This window comes from Triticum urartu, chromosome 3, assembly GCF_003073215.2.
Source record: "Triticum urartu cultivar G1812 chromosome 3, Tu2.1, whole genome shotgun sequence".
Lineage (NCBI taxonomy): Eukaryota > Viridiplantae > Streptophyta > Magnoliopsida > Poales > Poaceae > Triticum > Triticum urartu.
The window spans coordinates 95,986,065-95,996,683 of record NC_053024.1 but is presented as its reverse complement, the minus strand read 5'-3'; positions in this window follow the sequence as shown (position 1 = coordinate 95,996,683).

Below are 10,619 nucleotides of genomic sequence, written 5' to 3'. Positions count from 1 at the left end.
CCTGCGCACACGTAGCCCCTCCCTGCTCGCGCGCGACGCCGCTTGGGCGCCGGTGCTCATCCCGCGCGCGTGCTCCAATCCGCCGCGCAGCCCCGCCTAGCCCCGTTGCGCCGGCTGCGGCCTTGGACGCTCGCCGTCGCCCGATCCGGACCCCGCCTCTGCTCGCCCACCGGCCGCCCGCGCCGTCCGTAGCTCGCGCGTGGCCGCCCCCTGCTTCCCCCTCGACGCGCTCGCCTCCCGCCTCGCTCGTCGTCTTCCCTGGCCTCACCCCGTCCACCGCGGCTCGTCCCCCCACTGGCCGGCGTTCTGGCTGCCGGCACCCACGCCACGGGCTGCGCCCAGGGCCAGCCCCGTTCGGCCTTGGGCACGGGCACCACGCCCGCAACAAGCGCCCGTAAACCCACTAGGCTCCCCTATGGGCCAATGACAGGAGGGCCCCGCCTGCAGAACGTTTCCAAAAAAAGGATTAAAAAATAATGATAAAAAGAATAAATAATAATTATAATAATTAATTAATTAACTAACTAAAATAATTAACTTGATTAATTCTGTTTAAATTAACTAATTATGATTAATTACCCTAAAGACTAATTAACCTAATTAACTACTATTAATTAACTAAACAGTCAATGACATGTGGGACCCACATGTCAGGTTGACCAGTCAACCTCTGTTGACTACTGGCGTCATGATGACGTCAGCAAACACTATTCTGAATAATGTTGAATTAAATAAATTCTAAAAATGATTTAAATCTTTTAAAATCAGTATAAAATAAACTGTAGCTCGGATGGAAAAACTTTGTACATGAAAGTTGCTCAGAACAACGAGATGAATCTGGATACACTCTCCGTTCGTCCGCCACACATCCCTAGCATAGCAAACACGCAACTTTCCCCCTCCGGTTCACCTATCCGAAAACGCGAAACACCGGGGATACTTTCCCGGATGTTTCCCCCCTTTTGCCTGTATCACTTAGTACCGTGTCAGGTCACCCCTAGCACAACGTAATGCCGCATCTTGCTTTTTGTTACATTGATTGCTCTGTTATTTATTGTGTTCCCCCTCCGTTACTTCTTTTCGGTAGACCCCGAGACTGCCGGAGACCCCCAGTTCAACTACGGTGTTGACGACCCCTCTCTCTTGCCAGAGCAACCAGGCAAGCCCCCCCTTTGATCACCAGATATCGCCTACTCTTCTCTCTACTTCTTGCATTAGAGTAGTGTAGCATGTTATTGCTTTCCGTTAAACCTATTCTGATGTATAGCCTGTCATTGTTGCTACAACTCTTGATACCTTACCTGCAATCCTAAATACTTAATATAGGATGCTAGATTATCATCAGTGGCCCTACATTCTTGTCAGTCTGCCATGCTATACTATCGGGTCGTGATCACGTCGGGTGTTGATCACGGGTAAATACATACATATATACATGCTATACAGGTGGTGACTAAAGTCGGGTCGGCTTGTTGAGTACCCGCAAGTGATTCTGATGTGGGGGCTGAAGGGGCAGGTGGCTCCATCCAGGTAGTGGTGGGCCTGAGTTCTTGACGGTCCCCGACTATTACTTTGTGGCGGAGCGACAGGGCGGGTTGAGACCACCTAGGAGAGAGGTGGGCCTGGCCCTGGTCGGCGTTCGCGGTTACTTCAAAATAACACGCTTAACGAGATCTAGGTATTTGACCCGAGTCTGGCTACTGGCCTATTCGCACTAACCAACTACGCGGGAACAGTTATGGGCACTCGATGTCGTGGTATCAGCCAAAGCCTTCGTCCCGTCAGCGACTGAGCGGCGTGCGCCGGGTTGGACTGGAACGCCTGCTCTTGTATAAGGGAGGCTAGGTCTGCTCACCGGCCGCCCTCGCAACATGCAGGTGTGCAATGGGTGATGGGCCCAGACCCCTGCGCCATAGGATTTAGATCGGCGTGCTGACCTCTCTGTTGTGCCTAGGTAGGGCTGCGACGTGTTGACCTTCCGAGGCCGGGCATGACCCAGGAAAGTGTGTCCGGACAAAGGGGATCGAGCGTGTTGGGAAATGTGGTGCACCCCTGCAAGGAAGTTAATCTATTCGAATAGCCGTGATCTTCGGTAACAGGATGACTTGGAGTTGTACCTTGACCTTATGACAACTAGAACCGGATACTTAATAGAACACACCTTTCCAACTGCCAGATACAACCGGTGATCGCTCTCTCACTGGGCGACGAGGGGATGATCATCAGTAGGGTTATGCTGTGCGATGTTACTTGGTGAACTTACCATCTACTCTCTTCTTCTGCTGCAAGATAGAAGTTACCAGAAGCATAGACTTCGATAGAACTAGCTATCCCCCTCTTATTCCAGCATTCTGTAGTTCAGTCCACATATGATACCCTCATTCCATTTGATACCAATGCATACATATGTAGTGTAGCTCCTTGTTTGCAAGTACTTTGGATGAGTACTCACGGTTGCTTTGCTCCCTCTTTTCCCCCTTTCTATACACGATTTCCGCGACCAGACGTTGGAGTCCAGGAGCCAGACGCCACCGTCGACGACGACTTCTACTACACTGGAGGTGCCTACTACTATGTGCAGCCCGTTGACGACGACCAGGAGTAGTTTAGGAGGATCCCAGGCAGGAGGCATGCGCCTCTTTCGATCTGTATCCCAGTTTGTGCTAGCCTTCTTAAGGCAAACTTGTTTAACTTATCTCTGTACTCAGATATTGTTGCTTCCGCTGACTCGTCTATGATCGAGCTCTTGTATTCGAGCCTTTGAGGCCCCTGGCTTGTAATATGATGCTTGTATGGCTTATTTTATTTTTAGAGTTGTGTTGTGATATCTTCCCATGAGTCCCTGATCTTGATCGTACACGTTTGTGTGTATGATTAGTGTACGATTGAATCGGGGGCGTCACACATGGCTTGTTCCATAGCTCAGAGAGCGGCGAGGAGCAGGGATGAAGACCGAGCGGTACCCATATGGCAGTCGAAGCGGGGCAAGAGAAGAACAGGTGGGCGCGGTCCTCCTAAGCTGCATTGCAATGTGGGCAAGATGTAGAGTCGATAATCATCTTGCGGTGCAAGTTAGCTCGAGTGTTTAGCCTGTCCATGTATAAAGGCCATCCAAAGATTCGGTCCCTACTAGGCACATTGGAGTCCCAAATGTGAGCAAGGTTCGGATCTAAAAGATGGGAGGCAAGAGCATCATATGCACCCTTGGTGAAGAAGGGGGGCCCGTTGAGCAAAGATCGCTCGTCCGGCACTTCCGAGAGGTTCACATCCTGCAACAAAAGTCTCAAGGCAGCCAATTCATTGGCGGTTAAGGTTAGACGGCTACATAGGCCCATATCAATCCCATCCATAACTAAATTTTTAACAAGAGCATTTGGCTTAGTGTGATGCGAGAACAAGGCTGGGAAAGCAGTGCAAAGGGGTTTTGGAAACAGCCAATGATCTAACCAAAAAAAGGTGGATGAGCCATTACCTATATGAACCTGTGAGATCTCTCTGAGGGTGTTAAGGTGTCTAAAAATAGCCTTGCCAAGGAATGAGGCACTTTTACCTAGACCTATATGTAGTGGAGAGTGGTTAATAATCCAGTCCTTCCAAGGAAGAAGAGGTGAGTGAAGAATTTGAAAGCAAATTTCAACACAAGGCAAAAAATTGTGCTCATAAGTTTTTAACTCCTAGACCACTTGTGTGCTTAGGCATACATTGTTGTGGAACATAGTAATTTCAAAAAAAAAAATCCTACGCACACGCAAGATCTATCTAGGTGATGCATAGCAACGAGAGGGGAGAGTGTTGTCTACGTACCCGTGTAGACCGTAAGCGGAAGCGTTATGACAATGCGGTTGATGTAGTCGTACGTCTTCACGATCCGACCAATCCTAGTACCGAAAGTACGACACCTCCGCGATATGCACACGTTCAGCTCGGTGACGTCCCACGAACTCTTGATCCAGCTAAGTGTCTAGGGAGAGCTTCGTCAGCACGACGGTGTGATGACGGTGATGATGAAGCTACCGGCACAGGGCTTCGCCTAAGCACTACGACAATATAACTGAGGTGGATTAAGGTGGAGGGGGGCACTGCACACGGCTAAGACAATGATCAACTTGTGTGTCTATGGGGTGCCCCCTCCCCCGTATATAAAGGAGTGGAGGAGGTGGGAGGGCCGACCCTCTATGGCGCGCCCTAGGGGAGTCCTACTCCCACCTGGAGTACTAGGATTCCCCCCTTCCAAGTAGTAGGAGTAGGAGAGATGGAAGGGGAGGAGAGAGGGAAGGAGAGGGGGGCGGCCCCCACCCAATTCGGGTTGGGCCAGGGGGGCGCACCTCCCACCTTTTCCCTTCCTCTCCTCTATTCCACTAAGGCCCAATAAGGCCCATATACTCACCCGGGGGTTCCGGTAACCTCTCGGTACTCCGGAAAATGCCCGAACTCATTCGGAATCATTTCGATGTCCAAACATAGGCTTGCAATACATCGATATTTATGTCTCGACCATATCGAGACTCCTCATCATGTCTGTGATCATATCCGGGACTCCAAACTATCTTTGGTACATCAAAACACATAAACTCATAATATGGATCGTCACCGAATGTTAAGCGTGCGGACCCTACGTGTTCGAGAACTATGTAGACATGACCGAGACTCATCTCCGGTCAATAACCAATAGCGGAACCTGGATGCTCATATTGGTTCCTACATATTCTATGAAGATCTTCATCGGTCAAACCGCACAACAACATACGTTGTTCCCTTTGTCATCGGTATGTTACTTGCCCGAGATTCGATCGTCGGTATCTCAACACCTAGTTCAATCTCGTTACTGGCAAGTCTCTTTACTCGTTCTGTAATGCATCATCCTGCAACTAACTCATTAGTCACATTGCTTGCAAGGCTTATAGTGATGTGCATTATGGAGAGGGCCCAGAGATACCTCTCCGATACTCGGAGTGACTAATCCTAATCTCGATCTATGCCAACTCAACAAACACCATCGGAGACACCTGTAGAGCATCTTTATAGTCACCCAGTTACGTTGTGACGTTTTAGCACACTAAGTGTTCCTCCGATATTCAGGAGTTGCAGGATCTCATAGTCACATGAACAGGAGAAAGCAATAGCAACAAACTAAACGATCATCGTGCTAAGATAACGGATGGGTTAAGTCAATCACATCATTCTCTAATGATGTGATCCCATTAATCAAATCAAAACTCATGTCTATGGTCATAAAACATAACCATCATTGATTCAACGAGCTAGTCAAGTAGAGGCATACTAGTGAAACTCTGTTTGTCTATGTATTCACACATGTACTAAGTTTGCGGTTAATACAATTCTAGCATGAATAATAAACATTTATCCTCATATAAGGAAATATAAATAACAACTTTATTATTGCCTCTAGGGCATATTTCCTTCAGTCTCCCACTTGCACTAGAGTCAATAATCTAGATTACATTGTAATGATTCTAACACCCATGGAGTCTTGGTGTTGATCATGTTTTGCTCGTGAGAGAGGCTTAGTCAATGGGTCTGCAACATTCAGATCCATATGTATCTTGAAAATCTCTATGTCTCCCTCCTTGACTTGATCGCGCATGGAATTGAAGTGTCTCTTAATGTGCGTGGTTCTCTTGTGAGATCTAGATTCCTTTGCCAAGGCAATTGCACCAGTATTGTCACAAAAGATTTTCATTGGACCCGATGCACTAGGTATTACACCTAGATCGGATATGAACTCCTTCATCCAGACTCCTTCATTTGCTGCTTCCGAAGCAGCTATGTACTCCGCTTCACATGTAGATCCCGCCACGACGCTCTGCTTGGAACTGCACCAACTGACAGCTCCACCATTTAATAAAAATACGTATCCGGTTTGTGACTTAGAGTCATCCGGATCAGTGTCAAAGCTTTCATCGACGTAACCGTTTACGACGAGCTCTTTGTCATCTCCATAATTGAGAAACATATCCTTAGTACTTTTCAGGTATTTCAAGATGTTCTTGACCGCTATCCAATGATCCACTCCTGGATTACGTTGGTACCTCCCTGGTAAACGAATAGCAAGGCACACATGGGGTCTGGTACACATGATAGAACCTATGGCTGAAGCATAGGGAATGACTTTCATTTTCTCTCTATCTTCTGAAGTGGTCGGGCATTGAGTCTGACTCAACTTCACACCTTGTAACACAGGCAAAGAACCCTTTCTTTGCTTGATCCATTTTGAACTTTTTCAAAACTTTATCAAGGTATGTGCTTTGTGAAAGTCCAATTAAGCGTCTTGATGTATCTCTATAGATCTTGATGCCCAATATATAAGCAGCTTCACCGAGGTCTTTCATTGAAAAATTCTTATTCAAGTATCCTTTTATGCTATTCAGAAATTCAGTGTCATTTTCGATCAATAATATGTCATCTACATATAATATCAAAAATGCTACAGAGCTCCCACTCACTTTCTTGTAAATACAGGCTTCTCCAAAAGTCTGTATAAAACCATATGCTTTGATCACACTATCAAAGCATATATTCCAACTCCGAGAGGCTTGCACCAATCCATAAGTGGATCGCTGGAGCTTGCACACTTTGTTAGCACCTTTCGGATCGACAAAACCTTCTGGTTGCATCATATACAACTCTTCTTTAATATATCCATTAAGGAATGCAGTTTTGACATCCATTTGCCAAATTTCATAATCATACAATGCGGCAATTGCTAACATGATTCAGACGGACTTAAGCATCGCTAAAGGTGAGAAGGTCTCATCGTAGTCAACTCCTTAAACTTGTCGAAAACCTTTTGCAACAAGTCGAGCTTTGTAGACAGTAACATTACCGTCAGCGTCAGTCTTTTTCTTGAAGATCCATTTATTCTCTATGGCCTACCGATCATCGGGCAAGTCAACCAAAGTCCACACTTTGTTCTCAAACATGGATCCCATCTCAGATTTCATGGCCTCAAGCCATTTTGCGGAATCTGGGCTCATCATCGCTTCCTCATAGTTCGTAGGTTCGTCATGGTCAAGTAACATGACCTCCAGAACAGGATTACCGTACCACTCTAGTGCGGATCTTACTCTGGTTGACCTACGAGGTTCGATAGTAACTTGATCGGAAGCTTCATGGTCATCATCATCAGCTTCGTCTCTTCCTGGCGTAGGAATCACTGGAACTGATTTCAGTGATGAACTACATTCCAATAAGGGAGAAGGTACAATTACCTCATCAAGTTCTAGTTTCCTCCCACTCACTTCTTTCGAGAGAAACTCCTTCTCTAGAAAGGATCCATTCTTAGCAACGAATATATTTCCTTTGGATCTGTGATAGAATGTGTACCCAACAATCTCCTTTGGGTATCCTATGAAGACACTTTTCTATGATTTGGGTTCGAGCTTATCAGGTTGAAGCTTTTTCACATAAGCATCGCAGCCCCAAACTTTAAGAAACGACAACTTGGGTTTCTTGCCAAACCACAGTTCATAAGGTGTCGTCTCAACGAATTTTGATGGTGCCCTATTTAACGTGAATGCAGTTGTCTCTAAAGCATAACCCCAAAACAATAGCGATAAATCAGTGAGAGACATCATAGATCGGACCATATCTAATAAAGTGCGGTTACGACGTTTGGACACACCATTACGTTGTGGTGTTCCAGGTGGCGTGAGTTGCGAAACTATTCCGCATTGTTTCAAATGAAGACGAAACTCATAAGTCAAATATTCACCTCCACGATCAGATCGTAGAAACTTGATTTTCTTGTTACGATGATTTTCCACTTCACTCTGAAATTCTTTGAACTTCTCACACCAATATGACCCAAACGGAAGTGCCACAAATAAGTTGCACTATCATTATCAACTTTGCATCTTTTGGCTTCAATACTATGAACATGTGTATCACTACTATCAAGATTTAGTAAAAATAGACCACTCATCAAGGGTGCATGACCGTAAAAGATATTATTCATATAAATAGAACAACCATTATTCTCTGATTTAAATGAATAATCGTCTCGCATCAAACAAGATCCAGATATAATGTTCATGCTCAACGCTGGCACCAAATAACAATTATTTAGGTCTAAAACTAATCCCGAAGGTAGATGTAGAGGTAGCGTGCCGACGGCGATCACATTGACTTTGGAACCATTTCCCACGCGCATCGTCACCTCGTCCTTAGCCAATCTTCGCTTAATCTGTAGCCCCTATTTCGAGTTGCAAATATTAGCAACCGAACCAATATCAAATACCCAAGCGCTACTGCGAGCATTAGTAAGGTACACATCAATAACATGTATATCAAATATACCTTTCACTTTGCCATCCTTCTTCTCCGCCAACTACTTCGGGCAATTCTGCTTCCAGTTACCAGTCCCTTTGCAGTAGAAGCACTCAGTTTCAGGCTTAGGTCCAGACTTGGGTTTCTTCACTTGAGCAACAACTGGCTTGTTGTTCTTTTTGAAGTTCCCCTTCTTCCCTTTACCCTTTTTTCTTGAAACTAGTGGTCTTGTTGACCATCAACACTTGATGCTCCTTTTTGATTTCTACCTCCGCAGTCTTTAGCATTGCGAAGAGCTCGGGAATAGCCTTATCCATCCCTTGCATATTATAGTTCATCACGAAGCTCTTATAGCTTGGTGGCAGTGATTGAAGAACTCTGTCAATGACACTATCATCAGGAAGATTAACTCCTAGCTGAGTCAAGTGGTTGTGGTACCCAAACATTCTGAGTATATGTTCACTGATAGAACTATTCTCCTCCATTTTGCAGCTGTAGAACTTATTGGAGACTTCATATCTCTCAATCCGGGCATTGACTTGAAATATTAACTTCAACTCCTGGAACATCTCATATGCTCCATGACGTTCAAAACATCGTTGAAGTCCCGGTTCTAAGCCGTAAAGCATGGCACACTAAACTATCGAGTAGTCATCAGCTTTGCTCTGCCAGGTGTTCACAACATCTGGTGATGCTCCTGCAGCGGGTTTGTCACCTAGCGATGCTTTCAGGACGTAATTCTTCTGTGCAGCAATGAGGATAATCCTCAAGTTACGGACCCAGTCCGTGTAGTTGCTACCATCATCTTTCAACTTAGCTTTCTCTACGAATGCATTAAAATTCAACAGAACAACAACACGGACCATCTATCTACAACAACATAGACAGGCAAAATACTATCAGGTACTAAGTTCATGATAAATTAAAGTTCAATTAATCAAATTACTTAAGAACTCCCACTTAGATAGACATCTCTCTAATCATCTAAGTGATCACGTGATCCATATCAACTAAACCATGTTCGATCATCACGTGAGATGGAGTGGTTTTTAATGGTGAACATCACTATGTTGATCATATCTACTATATGATTCACGCTCGACCTTTCAGTCTCAGTGTTCCGAGGCCATATCTGCATATGCTAGGCTCGTCAAGTTTAACCTGAGTATTCTGCGTGTGCAAAAACTGGCTTGCACCCGTTGTAGATGGACGTAGAGCTTATCACACCGGATCATCACGTAGTGTCTCGGCACGCCGAACTGTAGCAATGGTGCATACTCAGGGAGAACACTTGTACCTTGAAATTTAGTGAGAGGTCATCTTATAATGCTATCGCCGAACTAAGCAAAATAAGATGCATAAAGGATAAACATCACATGCAAACAATATAAGTGATATGATATGGCCATCATCATCTTGTGCCTTTGATCTCCATCTCCAAAGCACCGTCATGATCACCATCGTCACCGGCTTGACACCTTGATCTCCATTGAAGCATCGTTGTCATCTCGCCAACTATTGCTTCTACGACTATCGCTATCGCTTAGTGATAAAGTAAAGCAATTACATGGCGATTACATTTCATACAATAAAGCGACAACCATATGGCTCTTGCCAGTTGCCGATAATTCTGTTACAAAACATGATAATCTCATACAATAAAATTTAGCACCATGTCTTTACCATATCACATCACAACATGCCCTGCAAAAAACAAGTTAGACGTCCTCTACCTTGTTGTTACAAGTTTTACGTGGCTGCTATGGGCTGAGCAAGAACCGTTCTTACCTACACATCAGAAATCACAATGCGGTATAGTGATTGCTTTTTGATCTTCAGAAAGAACCCTGTTCATTGAATCCGATTCAACTAAAGTTGGTGAAACTGACACCCACTAGCCACCTGTGTGCGAAGCACATCGGTAGAACCAGTCTCGCGTAAGCGTACGCATAATGTCGGTCTGGGCCGCTTCATCCAACAATACCGCTGAATCAAGAATCAACTAGTGACGGCAAGCAATATGTATATACCCACGCCCACAACTCCTTTGTGTTCTACACGTGCATATAACATCTACGCATAGACCTGGCTCGGATGCCACTATTTAGGAACACAATAATTTAAAAAAAATGTACGCACACGCAAGATCTATCTAGGTGATGCATAGCAACGAGAGGGGAGAGTGTTGTCTATGTACCCTTGTAGACTGTAAGCAGAGGCATTATGACAATGCGGTTGATGTAGTCATACGCCTTCATGATCCGATCGATCCTAGTACCGAATGTACGCCACCTCCGCGATATGCACACGTTCAGCTCGGTGACGTCCCACGA